The sequence below is a fragment of the Mauremys mutica genome, chromosome 1 (assembly GCF_020497125.1).
Source record: "Mauremys mutica isolate MM-2020 ecotype Southern chromosome 1, ASM2049712v1, whole genome shotgun sequence".
In the NCBI taxonomy this organism is placed as follows: domain Eukaryota; kingdom Metazoa; phylum Chordata; order Testudines; family Geoemydidae; genus Mauremys; species Mauremys mutica.
In genome coordinates, this window is record NC_059072.1 from 83695222 (window position 1) to 83709737 (window position 14516).

Sequence of the window (14516 nt, forward strand, 5' to 3'; positions counted from 1 at the left end):
CTATTAGTTTCTAGAAAGTGGAACCAACCCACTATATAAGGAAGTCTTATTAGGCTATGGAGATACTAAATATTAGATCATTTAGTAGTTCATTGTTTCTTTCATGGCTTTAATAGATAACAGTTTAGATGCTACTTGTTACTGGTTATAGAAAAGTACAATCAGTTTTATAGGGTTTCTTTCTTACAGTAATTTCAATTTGTCAATTTACTGATAAGAGGGAATGTCCTCTCATGGATCATTAACTGGTTAAAATGTAGGAAACAGAGAGTAGGAGTAAATGGTCAATTTTCACAATGGAAAGAGGTAAATAACAATGTCTGGCCAGACCTGTATTGGGACTTATGTTGTTCAAAATATTTACAAATGATCTGGAAAAGAGGGTGAACAGTGATGTGGCAAAATTTGTAGATGATACAAAATTACTTAAGATAGTTAAGTCCAAAACTGACTGCAGAAAGTTACAAAGGGCTCTCACAAAAGTCGGTGACTGGGAAACAAAATGGCAGATGAAACTCTCTGTTGATAAGTGCAACATAAAGTACATTGGAAAAAATAATCCCAACTATATACACAAATGATGGGTTCTAAGTTAGTTTTACCACTCAAAAAAGAGATCTTGGAATTATCGGGGGATAAGTCTCTGAAAACATCTGTTCAATGTGACATGGCAGTCCAAAAAGCTTGCGGTGTCAGGAACCATTAGGAAAGGGATAGACAGGAAATATCATAAAGCCACTATATAAATCCATGGTGTGCCTGCACCTTAAATGCTGTGTGTGGTTCTGGTTGCCCCATCTCAGAAAAGATATATTAGAATTGGAAAGGACACTGAGAAGGGCATCAAAAATGATTAGAGATATGGAACAGTTTCCATATGAGGAGAGATTAAAAAGGCTGGGACTGTTCAGTTTAGAAAAGAGATGATTAAAGAGGGATATGATAAAGATAGGGAGAAAGTGAATAGGGAATTATTTACCCCTTCACATAACACAAGAATTACGGGTCACCTGATGAAATTAATAGATAGATAGTAGGTTTAAAACAAACATAAGGAAGTAGTTCTTCACACAAAGCACAGGCAACCTGTGGAACTCATTGGCTGGGGATGTTGTGAAGGCCAAAATATAACTGTTAATAAGAGAATTAGATAAGTTCTTGGAGGATAGGTCCATCAATGGCTATTCGCCAAGATGGTCAGGGATGCAATCCCATGTTCCAGGAGCTGGGCCCGGCTGACAGGGATGGATCACTCAAAATTGCCCTGTTGTGTTCATTCCTTTGGAAGCATCTGGTACTGGCCACTGTCGTCCCCCCGCCCCGCCCCCTTTGCCACCTAGGATCTGCAAGACCATGCCAGTGGGAGCCTCCCACCCCGAGGTAAGTGCCCCTCACACACACCGCTTAATACCTTGCCCATAGCCCTGAGCCCCTTCCCACACCAAAACTGCTGCCGCTGCTGGCCCAGGGGCAGCCCCGAGCCAGCACCAGCTGCTGCAGAAGTCACGGAGCTCACGGAAAGTCACGGAATCCATGACTTCTGTGACCTCCATGACAGAATCGCAGCCTTAGTTCTAAGTGTGTCCTATTTCTTGTTATAATGCATGTGTACAGGTTTGTTTACATTGAGATACACATTAAAGCACATACACAATAATTTGCCATTCTAAATCTCACTTTACAGGATCAATTCAGTAAGGGTCTTTTTTTCAGAAGAATTTATCACCCAGCACCTCCCAAATCTGGCTGCAAAGAAATACAGAAACTAAGATCCATGTTACCACATTACACCAATTTGGGTCTGGTTTTTGTTGGTTTTAGGGTGGTTTTTTTTTTTTAGATGCTCTCAGACCATTTAGGCACAAAGTTTAAAATTTTGTGGATTCTTTTTGTGAAGTCGTACAAACTCTATTTTTTTTAATTGCTGAAAACGTTTTTATTTAAATGACCAGAAAGTAAACAGAAATGGCTCCTTAACTTACTTGTTCGTGCTGTGTAATATGCAGTAAGTAAATAAATGTTAAAGGATGGAAAAAAAACAATTTTAAAATTATCAGTTTGAAGTTTCTTTATGAAGTGTAGCAGAATATTGATTACTTGCAGTTGTACTACAGCATTGTTTTTCTTTATAAACAAATCTTGATTTCTCCCAGTCTATCATCTCTAACTTTTTCCTTCAGGAAGTTCAATGACAAGGTGTTGTTAACTTGTAGTTTTGATTTGTCTCAAAAATAATATCACAGCACTAGGGGGAGGGATAGCTCAGTGGTTTGAGCACTGGCCTGTTAAACCCAGGGTTGTGAGTTCAACATCCAAAGAAGTGGGTATTCACCCACGAAAGCTCATGCTGCAAAACGTCTGTTAGTCTATAAGGTGCCACAGGATTCTTTGCTGCTTCTACAGAACCAGACTAACATGGCTACCCCTCTGATACTTGAATCCTTGAGGGGGCCACTTAGGGATCTGGAGCAAAAATTGGTCCTGCTAGTGAAGGCAGGGGGCTGGACTCGATGATCTTTCAAGGTCCCTTCCAGTTCTAGGAGATTGGTATATATCTCACTCAAGTTTTAAAAATAATACTTTATATCCTTATCATAAAAATAAATTATGTAGAATATGATGGTACCCCAGAAGGCACCCAATAGTTATGTCATTTTACAGGATTTCCACATGCAGCTATTGGGTTCATTACTCTTTGCCAATTAGTCATTGAATCTGCTGATTTTTCATGATTTTAGTAACTGCTTAATGTTTTAGTATGAGTGACGGCAACTGCTCTGTTTAAGGTTACATTGTATTTCTAATTCTAGCATAAATTTCATAACTTTGAGAAGTTCAGCTTTCAGACTGAAATTTTTGATACGTGATCTCTGAAGGTAAATTTTTAGGAACATCTGAGTGGAAAAATACTTATCCTGTTTTTTGTTGGGTTTTTTTAAGTGCGATTTTTCTTTGAACAACTCTAAAGCTTAAAAAAGCTGTGGGTTAAAAGTTGGAATTTTGAATGGATGTAGCACTCACTGAGAAGAAGTGCCTTTGGTTCTGAAGAAAACTGGTTTTGATATGAGTGAGTTAGGAGCCTTTGAACATTTTGCAATATGCATAGCTAAGAATTATTCACTGTATGTACACTGATTGTGTGGCTGATTGTGGCACTCTGTACCTCAAAGCAGCACCCCAGAACCTCCATATTCACCACTGTCATAATAATGATATTTATCTTACAAAGTATACCTGTTGAAGTATCATTTTAAAGGTCTTGATCTGTTGAACATTAATATCCTGTTGGATTATATGTGCTATGTGTGTGATATTGAAATATGGTGTGAGGTTGGGAACACCCACAACCAGCCTTTCAGGTACAACAATGGAATAGCCAGACACACTGATGCTCAGCAATCCCACAGTCCAGGTTTCACCCTAGGTACTCCATCACACTGATTTGGTTATATAGTGAAATATATTGCTGTGAATTAATAGGGATACCTGGGGCTGAAGTCAGGATTCTTACACATTTTATAAATGTGTAGAAGGCTTCTGCTCTTTGTAAGGTCTGGAGGGAGTCCTGTTCTGTTGCACCTTAGGAGTTCTGCATCGCCTCAGGTTTTGACGAAAGGGACACTATCTTGTTGTCCATGTAAGATATTAGGGAAAGGATATTTTAGTGATGTCTTTCTTATCTAACTGTGACATACCCAGAGTACAATCCAGACTAATGAGTCACTGTGTCACCCCCATCCTCTAACCTCGGGTGCCCTTTACAAAGCTTTGCTGTTGTGGTCTCCAGTCTGAATGGCTCACAAACAGCCTCCAGCATGGAAGTCACTCCCAGCTATTTCTTTGTATGTGCTGCAGCTAGCCAGCCACACCTTGGCTCTTACCAGCCTTAGTTATATTGCAGGATGACCCCTACACATCCCTTCTAGATTCCCCGCCACTCCAGAAATGTAAGTCCTGTACTGCCCAGCATCTTCAAGAACAATGCAAGCTTACATAAAGTCTGTCATTTTATTAATAGAAATGATATTCACACATCTTATTTTCCCTAAATGGAATTTCCCAGACACTTCGCTTCAAACACACTGGCTGAGATAAAACAGTAAAACAAGTTTATTAGCTACAAAGAGAGAGAGATTGAGTAAAAGTAATGAGGCATAAAAGTCAGAAATGGTTACAGGAAATATAAAGATAAAACCACTGGTGCCTAACTTAGCAAAGTACGTTAAATTCAAAGCAAGGTTTTCTCACATGCTTTCAGCAGTCTTGACCAGACTTTTTAGGTCAGAACAACTTCTCCAGTTCACTGGCTGCTTCCTTTGTCCCTTATGGTGCAGTGAATTGATGGACAGAGAGAGAAGAGAGGTCCTTGGAGTGTTTGTCCCTCGTCAGTCTGCCCTTGGAAAATATTTCCTGCTGAGATTCTGGAGACAGAGTCTATAGGATAGGATGTTTTCTGCTGCTTTTCCTAACCTGTTGGAGTTTCTTCTGTTTCCTTTCTGCTTAACGACTCTGTTTACTGCTTACATGCAAATTAAGCAGAGCACACATTCCTTTGTTTTGAGACAGACCTGTTTGCCAACCTCAGTATGGAAGGTGTGTTAAGTTCGCCATACAGTGAAATTTTATAACTTCACATACAGTGTTGCTACACACTTTATCAGGACAATATTGACCAGCAAATTATGAGTTTTCAGATTCCTTACAAGGCATATTTTGTACAAAGAATAAAACAGTGTGTAGGGTGTGGGCATGGGAGTACATTCTGCCACATAGCTATTTTAGAATTATACTATCATCACCATAGTATCTGAGCACCTTCCATGTGTAATCAGTAGCAATAGTGAAGTCCCTAGTGAATAACCAAGTAGTTCCAGATGATGGTCTAGCCAAATGATTCTGGATTTGAAAGTCGGAACAATTTAAAACTATGGACTTAGTAGGCATATGTTTGAAGCTCTCCTCAAGTTGTTGAAAGAGAGAGAGAACTTTCCCCCTTCTCCCTTCCCTATGATTCCTGGCTGTGGTGAGGGATGAAAATCCCTGTTACTTTGCCCTTCCCCCTGCTTTTGGTTTTCCCATTCTCTCCCCTCAATAATTTCAGTACCTGATCATTGACTTCCCAAGCAGCCATCTGAAATTGATGTGATTCTTGACATTTTCACTGCTGGCAGTGGGGTTCTGTATATATCAGTAGTGAAACTGATCAGTCTTGTTAATTTCACTCTCTCTCTGATTAGGAAAGCTATGAAGAGTTGCAGATAGTTGGAGCTACCTGTCTGCAGACTCAGAAAGATTATATTGTGTTGGTTTATCTTTGGTTCACTTTTGGGAGATTATTCTTGCAGCCATAAAGTCTAGAAACTTAATTTGTAAATGAAAGTTTAAGTTCTGAGATTAGTAGAAGCCCTCTCTCTTGCCAGGGCAAACTTTCCCACTCCCAAGGAATGGATTTTTAAAGCCCTGCCTACATTTCATCAGGTTATACTGAGATATCCCTTCATTGCTTATTTTTTTGTACAGCAGCATATTAAAAATGCAGTGCCTTGTATCATCTTTGTGAAACTGTAATATTAGAGCTGTGTAATATATAGCGGTAGAGATCTTGACTCATAAAAGATCTCACAATAATAAGTGATTGGGCAACAAAATGGCAAATGAAATTTAATGTGGATAAATGTAAAGTAATGCACATTGGAAAAAGTAACCTCAACTATACATACAATATGATGGGGGCTAATTTAGCTACAACTAATCAGGAAAGAGGTCTTGGAGGCATTGTGGATAGTTCTCTGAAGACGTCCATGCAGTGTGCAGTGGCCATCAAAAAAGCAAACAGGATGTTAGGAATCATTCAAAAAGGGATAGAGAAGAAGACGGAGAATATCTTATTGCCCTTATATAAATCCATGGTACACCCACATCTTGAATACTGCGTATAGATCTGGTCTCCTCATCTCAAAAAAGATATACTGGCATTAGAAAAGGTTCAGAGAAGGGCAACTAAAATGATTAGGGGTTTGGAAGGGGTCCCATATGAGGAAAGATTAAAGAAGCTAGGACTTTTCAGCTTGGAAAAGAGGAGACTAAGGGGGGGATATGGTAGAGGTATATAAAATCATGAATTGTGTGGAGAAAGTGAATAAGGAAAAGTTATTTACTTGTTCCCATAATATAAGAACTAGAGGCCACGAAATGAAATTAATGGCCAGCAGGTTTAAAACAAATAAAAGGAAGTTCTTCACACAGCGCACAGTCAACCTGTGGAACTCCTTGCCTGAGGAGGTTGTGAAAGCTAGGACTATAACAGGGTTTAAAAGAGAATTAGATACATTCATGGAGGTTAAGTCCACTAATGGCTATTAGCCAGGATGGGTAAGGAATGGCGTCCCTAGCCTCTGTTTGTCAGACGGTGGAGATGGATGGCAGGCGAGAGTTCACTGCCTCTGGGGCACCTGGCATTGGCCACTGTCGGCAGACAGGATACTGGGCTGGAAGGACCTTTGGTCTGACCCAGTATGGCCATTCTTATGTTCTTATGACTGATAGTTATCCAAAGATACTAGTACTATAGCAAGAAAAGTGACCAGAATAATTTAGATGCAGGTAAACATGAAGTGGTCTTCAACAGTTCGTCTATAACCGGTTCAAAAAAGAACCAGATAAGCTCATGGAGGATAGGTCCATCAATGACCATTAGCCAGGATGGTCAGGGATAGTGTCCCTAGCCTCTCTTTGCCAGAAGCTGGGAATGGGTGACAGGGGATGGATCACTTGATGATTATCTCTTCTGTTAATTCCCTCTGGAGCACCTGGCATTGGCCACTGTGGAAAGACAGGATACTGGGCTAGATGGACCTTTGTTCTGATCCAGTATGGCCATTCTTATGTTCTAACAGTTGTGGTATATCACTCTTCCCAGTTCCTTAGTATACTTCTCTATGCTCAGCAGTTTTATGTAGCTTCTTCATAGTTCAAATCCATTTCCATTGTCTTTCTACTGGCTCTCAAAGAGTTTCTTGATTAAGCACTTTGCTCTTTGCTTTGAAATCTAGCATTTATTCTCTCCAAACTTACTCAACCCCTCCTCTTTAAAGTAATATTGTTTATTTGTATATTGCTTTGTCAGTCTAGTAGTACATCAGTAAAATGGAAGGAAGTACAATGTGGCATGCTTCCCAATTTTGTGCAGTTCCTGTAGAGTAGAGAATTATTTCTTCTTTCTTTGAGTAAAGCATCCCTAAATGGGCATAAAAGGGTCATTAGCTCCAAGCAACATCAAACTTTCCTTACTGCAAGCAGGCTTCCTTCTCCTCTCCCCCACAATCTGTTGTAATTTATTCATGAGGCTTGTACTGTTGCTGGAAACATTAGCATTCACATAGATTCATAGATATTTTCTTTAATGTTGTTATTCATTGGATACTTCAGTACTAATGGAAGTAGTATGCCCATTCCTTGATTAAAAACTACAGCACTATCATGACATCATTGTCATAGTAAAATCTGAACTCTTACTCTAGATCTAGTGGATGTCTGTTCAGAGGTATGACTTTAAGGGTATGTCTACACTACGGGATTATTCCGATTTTACAGAAACCGTTTTTTTAAAACAGATTGTATAAAGTTGAGTGCACGCGGTCACACTAAGCACATTAATTCGGTGGTGTGCGTCCATGTACCGAGGCTAACGTCGATTTCTGGAGCGTTGCACTGTGGGTAGCTATCCCGTAGCTATCCCATAGTTCCCGCAGTCTCCTGCGCCCATTGGAATTCTGGGTTGAGATCCCAATGCAGGATGGGGCAAAAACAGTGTCGCGGTGATTCTGGGTAAATGTCGTCACTCAATCCTTCTTCCGTGAAAGCAATGGCAGACAATCATTTCGCGCCCTTTTTCCCTGGATTGCCCTGGCAGACGCCATAGCATGGCAACCATGGAGCCTGTTTTGCCTTTTGTCACTGTCACCGTATGTGTACTGGATGCTGCTGACAGAGGCGGTACTGCAGTGCTACACAGTAGCATTCATTTGCCTTGGCAAGGTAGCAGAGACGATTACCATCCCTATTGCACCGTCTGCCATTGTAAATTGGCGATGAGATGATGGTTATCAGTCATTTTGCACCGTTTGCATTTGGAAATTGGCGATGACAGTTATCAATCCTTTTGTACCGTCTGCTGCTGTCATGGGTGCTCCTGGCTGGCCTCGCTGAGGTCGGCTGGGGGCGCATGGACAAAAATGGGAATGACTCCCTGGGTCATTCCCTTCTTTATGTTTTGTCTAAAAATAGAGTCAGTCCTGCCTAGAATATGGGGCAAGTGTACTAGAGAACCAGAGAGCACAGCCGCTCCGGGTCAGAGCCCCAGAGATCCCACAGAAATGATGAGCTGCATGCCATTCTACACTGCCACTGTAGCCCTCCTCCTCCAACCCTCCCGGGCTACAGTGGCAGTGTCCCCCCATTTGTGTGATGCAGTAATAAAGAATGCAGGAATAAGAAACACTGACTTCTAGTGAGATAAAATGAGGAGGAGGCAGCCTCCCGCTGCTCTGATAATCCAGGCAGTACAGAATCTTTTCTTTAGACATGAAAGGGGGCCTGATGGAGCTCAGCCTCCAGCTGCTATGATGACGATGGTTACCAAGCCTTTTGTACCATCTGCCAGGAATGACCGGGAGTCATTCCCATTTTTACCCAGGTGCCCCCGGCCGACCTCACCGAAGCCAGCCAGGAGCACTCACGGGCTGATGACGACGATGGATACCAGTCATTTTGCACCGTCTGCCACCGGGAAGGGGATGCTGGTGTTCAGCGCTACAGCACCCCATCTACCAGCGGCATGCAGTAGACATAGGGTGACCTTGAAAAAAGCCGAGAAACGATTTTTTCCCCTTTTCTTTCGGGGGGCGGGGGAAGGGTGTAAATTGACAACATACACCCTGAAACACCCGGGAAAATGTTTTTGACCCTTCAGGCACTTGGAGCCCAGCCAAGAATGCAAATGCTTTTCAGAGACTGCAGGGACTGTGGGATAGCTGGAGTCCTCAGTACCCCCTCCCTCCCTCCATGAGCATCCATTTGATTCTTTGGCTTTCCGTTACGCTTGTCACGCAGCACTGTGCTGAGTCCCTGCTGTGGCTTCTGTCTGGAGATTTTTTTCAAATGCTTTGGCATTTCGTCTTCTGTAACGGAGCTCTGATAGAACAGATTTGTCTCCCCATACAGCGATCAGATCCAGTGTCTCCCGTACAGTCCATGCTGGAGCTCTTTTTGGATTTGGAACTGCATCGCCACCCATGCTGATCAGAGCTCCACGCTGGGCAAACAGGAAATGAAATTCAAAAGATCGCGGGGCTTTTCCTGTCTACCTGGCCAGTGCATCCGAGTTCAGATTGCTTTCCAGAGCGGTCACAATGATGCACTGTGGGATACCGCCTGGAGGCCAATACCGTCGATTTGCGGCCACACTAACCCTAATCCGACATGGCAATACCAATTTCAGCGCTACTCCTCTCGTCGGGGAGGAGTACAGAAATCAGTTTAAAGAGCTCTTTATATCGATATAAAGGGCCTCGTGTGGACGGGTGCAGGGTTAAATCGGTTTAACGCTGCTAAATTCGGTTTAAACGCGTAGTATAGACCAGGCCTAATTCTGTCTAGTCTAGTATTCACTGTTAATTTATTCAGAATTCCCAAATTAGATAATACAACTTTGTACCAGACTTAATTGTTTCATGTAACTGATATAGCCCTCTTCAACCTCAAAGTTTGGAGGCGGGAGTAAAAACATTCTGTGATGGGATGTATAAAACCCGCACTGGGAGTGAAAGAGTTAAGGAACAACACTGGACCCAGACAACCCCACCCAGCTGCCCCTACAGAGCCTACTCCAGTGGGGCTTAAAAGGTGCCCATATTGCTCAGAAGGTAGCTAACCAGGCAGGGAGAAAAACCTGGCCTTGGGAGCTCCTGAGGAAGGACACAGATGCTGCTCCTCTGCAAAGAGAGGAACTGACCTGCTGGAATCCAGACAGACTAAAGGCACTATGTTTGTTTTGTATTATCTTGGTTATAGACTGGGAAAGCTTGAACTATGGAATGGAGTGGTAGGAAGTGGCCCAAGGAGGACTGTCTTAAGGTTCTCCGGGGTGCCTGACCTTGTCTACTCTCAGAGGGTCTTGGGCCAGAGTCTGGTACAGTGCGAGGGCCAGGGCTCCCCTACTACCCTCTAACCACTATGTGCCACCTCCATCAAGCACCAACCGTTACACATCCATCCAACCAAAGTATAAGATTTTGTTTTTTCCTATCACAGATCAAATCCCAGAGGAAAGTCTATTCTATATCAAAAAGAAGTTTTGGAAGTTGTGTTCAGAGGACTAAAGGTACAGAGAATCAAAACCACAAATCAAAGTTCATAGCTCAAGCCTCATTTTATAATTGAAAACTAGCCCCCTGAACTGGGAGGAAGTTTGGCTATGCAGTCAAATTTTGAACATGCAAGTTCACATCTGGAACTCCACCCATTAAAAAGATCTTGCATTTGAGCTATATATATTTTAGTTCAGGCCTATTCCTAATACAGACAGTCAGACTCCTACAGCTCGGGAAAATAGATATCTGTGTGCAAAAAAGAAATCTGTAGAATTGGGAGGAAATTCTCTGTCGTCTTGCAGGAGTTGAAGAAGTCCATCATGAGAAATGAGTCCTTGTGACAGGGCATACAAATCCCGCACCAGTAAGAAATTAGTTAAGCAGTTGCCCAGGGTCCAGGCACCCCCACCACTCCTGCAATGCATGCAGAGCTTAGGGAGGAACTCAAAAGGAGGGCAGGCCAGCTCAATTGAGGTGGGCAGTGGAAGGGAACAGACCTGTGCTCTGAGTTCTTGGGAAGGAGCACTACAGGAGCTCTTGTTAACTGAGGCCTGGCAATAGTGACTTGACCAAGCCTGCAAAGGAGGGGCTGATGATTATTTCTGAAGGTCAGAAACTTTGTTGTTTGTTCAGTTCTTTAATTTACCCTGTGGGAAAAAGGGGATTCTGGTAGGAAATGATCCAGGGAGGCAGTTGCATAGCACCCCAAGGTGCAGGACCTAGCTGCCAACCCAATGGAGATAGTGGGCCCAGGTTCCCCTAATAATCCCTAAAGAGGTGACAACGATAGGAGTCTATCCTCAGCAGGCAACCAAGCTGGAGAAGGCTCTGGAACACAAGGGTCCAGACCTGAAGTCACTGACCTTAGGAGAAGGCCCCAAAGCTCTTTCAGGCATCCAAAAACTTACTTTCTTTGGTGGATTGGAATGTGTGACCTGTCCGGATGGCTGAGTCATTGCAGGTCAAGCTCATGGCTGTCAACAGGAGTTCCAGGAAAGAAGAGGACTTGCCATGCCCTGCCTAACCACTGAGTAGCGCCGGTGGTAAATGACCCTCTTCATAGTCTTGAAAACAATGGATAAAAGAATATGCCATACCATAGAATGTATAGAATATCCAAAACCACATTTAATTCAAGCAAAGCCTGTAAATCATGATATAAACTGCCATCAGTTTTCTTTTCCTGTAGAAATATTGGGCCTGTTCTCTAGTCTGAAAGATTTGAGTCTATTCCACCTCTTTTGCAGCTCTCAAGAAATCAAAAAATATTTATACCTTGAGTAGCTAGACAAATATGCCAAATATCATAGGTTCAAGAAGAACACCATGATGGTTACACTTTCAGGCATCCTGCCAGGAGACTACATAGTGCTGATTGACATGGTGGAAGCGCAGCTCAGACATTTTGATATTAGTTTGTCACAGAAAGCTTATTGGATCCTTGTGAAATTCAGAAAAATCCTAGTGGAAGGCTGTACCTTTTTCTGGCATAATGGAGCAAGTTTTAATTCTCCCCCTTTGAATTTTCCTACATAGATAAAATAGCCATGCACATGTGCAGCACAGCTTTCCTTTGGTTAAAATGTTGGTTAAACTGCAACCTGTGGTCAAAGTGAATTTTCCAAACCTCATCACTTGTTCAGTCAAAACCAGTTTTTACCAACACAGTCAGACAATTCCTAGAACGGGTTTTTTTTGTTTGTTTGTTTTTTGAAAAAAAAGTCAAGATTTTTATTACTACCCACCTCTCATTCAAAAACACCTGAAATCTCTTTGGCTCAAACCTTCAAAAGAGTTCTCTTTTTGACAAAAACTAAATGTAGAAATCTTCAGCCAGAAGAAGTCTCAGAAGGTTATAAGGGATGGAAATTTTAACAATAGCAGTTGAGAGCACACTAACTATGATGTCATAGAAGCATAGAACTGGAAGGGACCTCAGTAGGTCACTTTATGATGACTCCATATACTAGATAGGATAAGTAATATTTCCTGCTCTCTTCCCATGTTATAAACCCATTGCAGGATTCCATACACAAAATAAAGCCAACTTAAAATTTACACTAATGTAAAAAATGTTTTACCTACTATTCTCACAAGCATAAGAGTACTCTAATTGAAAAGGAGAAAATGATTTTTCTCCCATTTTGTGTACTTCATGCATTTGACTGCATTTTGGGTGCATTCAGTTTGAGTGGTTTCTCTCCTTCTAGTCAGTCATTTCCCCCTGTTTGTGTGGACCTTTTACACAACAACAGGGAGAGAAAATACAGTAAATACAAGTGTTAAATATTAGAAAATGTGATTATAATACCATAGAAATTGGCAGGAGGATTCAGAGGCATGTTCAGTACTTGAAACTATTTTAACTCATGGTCTGAAATTGACTAGCTATTAAGCTGACTGTCTTACAAGTAGACTCTCAAAGGGAAAAGAGATGGGGAAAAATGTTAGAGGTACATATAAAAATCTGAAATGTATTAGGTATTATTCCTTGTCTCTTTCCCTCTCGGAAAAAGTCAACAATAATGTAACCTGACCTCTTTCTCTCAAGATTGCTTATACAATCAAACTACACGCTGCAATCCATTGGGACACCTGGCCCTCTGGGACTGCAAAGGTTAGCAGTTTGTAGGACTCTTGCTTGTTCCTAAGTTAGACATTTTGGCATATAGTTATGTAGTTTTTCTGTGCTTATAGTAGGTTGCTTGTATTTCAGATGTGAATGAAATGGTTCATATTCTAGCTAAACGAACTTCAGGAACCCCCTGAAAAAAACTGTTTCTGTGTTCTTAAAGTAGACAATTGAGAATCCATCTTTAGCTCTTTGAAGATATTATATGTCCTAGATGTGTGCTTTTTTAAAAATGCCTGCCTTGAGGCACTAGGTCAAGTAACAGCAGTTTGCAAGATATTTCCTGCTTGGCTGTTTAACCTTCCAGAAGGCTTCTGCTGGCTTTTTTTTTTTTTGGCTCTTTGTTTTGCCAACCCTCCTACGTTTTGTAATAGTTTATATTTTGTGGCACAGGATCTCTGGTATATCCCAACAAAGATACCAGTGTGTTAGACCTCAGTCCTCAGGGATCACATTTTGGGGAGGAAAGAAATAATGGTGCTCTCCCAAGTGCCACCAACACATCTGTTTCCTTGCAACACCACAGTGAGACAGCACTCACAGTACTTTCCCTTATAAGGGCATGTCTACATTACCAAATTAGTCAGAGCTGTAATTACTGCAGTGGTTTATGTCCACACTATCCTCCTGACGGTGGCATGCATCCTCATAAGGAACGCTTCCACCGACTTGAGGGGCAGTGTGGAAGCTTGAGAGCTTGGCTGCTCCCCTGGTCTTTTGGCTCCCTGCTCCCCCCTGGGAGCCTGGCTTGCCCCCTAGGCTCCCTGCCAGGAGCACAGCTGCCCTCCTGGGCTCTCGGCTCCCTGCTTCCTGCCAGGAGCCCAGCAGCCACCTTGGTTCCCAGCGGGGAGCTCTGCGCCCAGAGCCTGGGCAGTTGTTGGGCTCCCAGCAGGGAGCCGGGCACTTTGATGCAGCTGGGCTCCCAGTGGGGAGCCGGGAGCCAGGTTTTCTTGTCAATTGCATGGCTCCAGCACAGAGCCCTGAAATTGACAAGAATGACAGCCAACAGCCCATGGAAATAATCTGCAGTGTCTATGGACACTGCATAACCCTACCTACACTGACATGAGCCCTACACCTCTTGTGGAGGTGAAGTTATTATGTTGGTGTACCAGGGCACTTACATCAGTAGGAGCAAAGCTGTAGTGTAGTCACTGACATAAGTCGACTTAACTCTGTAGTGTAGACCAGGCCTTAATCATCATAATGAGATTGTCCCTCTTTCTTCTCATGTGTTTTGCTTAATGGTCAAATAGATAACAATGTTGAGATTTAATTGATTGTTGGGATTCAGAGTTAATATCAACTGAGATGGATATGGGAAGGTCACTCCTTGGAGCTATTGTTTAAAGCTGTCTGTAGACTCAGGTGTTACGTTGGTTTACTGACTCCAGTTTAAAAAAAGTTCAGCTCATCGAGCTGCTGCAAACTAGCCAGTAGCTCCTTACTCAGATGATTTTTGCTTGTGTAAGGAATATGGGGTTGGATATTCGCACATTCCTAAACTTCCAGGT

General features: G+C 42.3%; 1 protein-coding gene across 7 annotated transcripts in view; it reads left to right on the forward strand.

The window, feature by feature from the left end:
• The window catches only part of VEZT (vezatin, adherens junctions transmembrane protein), an 89391-nt gene that overhangs the window by 3020 nt on the left and 71855 nt on the right, over positions 1-14516 (forward strand). The gene's annotated exons all lie outside the window — the stretch shown is intronic.